We start from the raw sequence: 1,884 nt of genomic DNA, 5'->3' as shown, positions 1-1,884 counted from the left end.
GAAAAGTTTGAAGGAAAGTGGAATTTTTCCATGAACGTTTTGAAGCCCTTCATATATAGCTAGAAAGGTAGCAACAAACTCTTAACTAGTAAAGTATGAACATTCTCATTTCTTATACATACACCCGTATTAGGTCTTCGGATTTTTTAAAAGATTCAGATTGGATAGGTAACATAATAGTATCTGGTTTTAATTTAAGTTCTTGGGAGGATGAACATTTAAATAAATATATTAACCATTTACAACTTTTGTGAAATACCAACTCCAAAGTTTGGAGCCATTTGTCTTTTGGCAAGCTGCTGCTGCTTTCTGTCTTATGTGCTGACAGTCACAGCCATGACCCGTGCAGTCTCACGACACAGTGAGTGGCGTATTGGGCTGTTAACCACAGGTCAGTCGTTTGGACTCACCATCCACTGTGAGGAAGAAAGATGAGGTATGTGCTCCTGTAAAGATCGACAGGGCACCCCTCGTATAATAGCATGGTGTTTACCCCACATCCAAATCATGATGTCTCGTTTCACAGGCTGCACCATGGACATTGATGTGTGAGTGTGTATTATATTTTATTTGCGTGGAAGCTAATTATATAGTACATTTTTCTGTGTCTGTCCACCTTTTTTCACTTCTTAGGATTGGTTTTTTTATTAGTACGTGAAAATTTTCTTTCTTTTTAAATTTCTTTCTTTTTCAACAGCTACTTTTTAACCCATTTCAGGATGGATTATTATTTAATTTCTTATTGATGGATACAGTTTCTCTTTTTGGCTCTTCTAAATTAGCCATTGACTATCCTTGTACGTACATGATTTTCTGTTTTAGGCTAGGTTTTCAAAACCTTACTGCATTTGAAATCTGGCTATTGTGTGTACACATATCTTTGGTAGGTGAATTCCCTGCAAATACCAGAATAACATTAGAATGGTTGCAGTGCATCATATACATCATATACATTGGTAGTATCCCCACTTTCCAGATAAGAAAACTGAGGCCTAAAACAGAACAGTGGCTTGCCAAAGTTTAGACCAACGATTGGCATTATTGCAGCCAACTGCCTTCAGAGCTTACATATTTGAATATGCTGCATCACTTGTACAACTTGAAGTACTCCTTGTGTAACTGTCACCACTCCAAGATGGTTGGACTATTTTGCTTGGATTCTTTGTCAAGTAGACCCCTTCTCTGCCAGAAAACTGCTATGTATCTTTCAATGATCTGTGAAAGAAACTGGCAGTGCCTTGCAAACCTACGGAGAGGAGACCGTTTGCTTTCATAGTGAGATAGTTCTTCTAGGATAAAAAATGCATGCCAGCCCAAATGCAGTGTTCTCGGGTTATCATTCTGTCAATGTGGTGCTGACAATTTCATTTGAGATTCTCAAGGCAGCACACTTTAGAAACCATTTGAGAGTGCCCAGTAGGTCAATAAGCTCATTATCCCTTTGCTACCACAAGGAAAATGGAATGTCTGTTCATCAGATCATCCGATTCTAGAAGAATGACGAAGGTGGAGCGTCTTTGTTTTCATAGGATGTAATGTGCCACTCTCTCCAGTTGGATATAAATTGTTCCAAACTTTGTTTTCAAATATCTAAATGTTAAGAATGCTTCACAACTTGGTCTTTGAACTCTCCTGTCTCTCCCTTGTTGAGTTCTTAGGTTTAAATACCTTTCTATATTATTCTCAAATATACACTTGCAATCTGACCGTTTTCCTGAATTCTAGGCTTGTACATCCAACATGTGACACAAGTGGTGAGGTGGAAAGGTTGACGATTCTAACCAAGTCACCCAGGGATCAGCTGCAGCAAGGCCACCCCCTTGAGGACCGCAGAGCAGCTCTCTTCCACTACACACACACACACACACACACACACACACACAC

The sequence above is a fragment of the Echinops telfairi genome, unplaced genomic scaffold, assembly GCF_000313985.2.
Source record: "Echinops telfairi isolate 266 unplaced genomic scaffold, ASM31398v2 ScPeMD7_2573;HRSCAF=3158, whole genome shotgun sequence".
In the NCBI taxonomy this organism is placed as follows: Eukaryota; Metazoa; Chordata; class Mammalia; order Afrosoricida; family Tenrecidae; genus Echinops; species Echinops telfairi.
The sequence above is the reverse complement of the archived record's forward strand: the minus strand, read 5'-3'. Positions refer to the sequence as shown.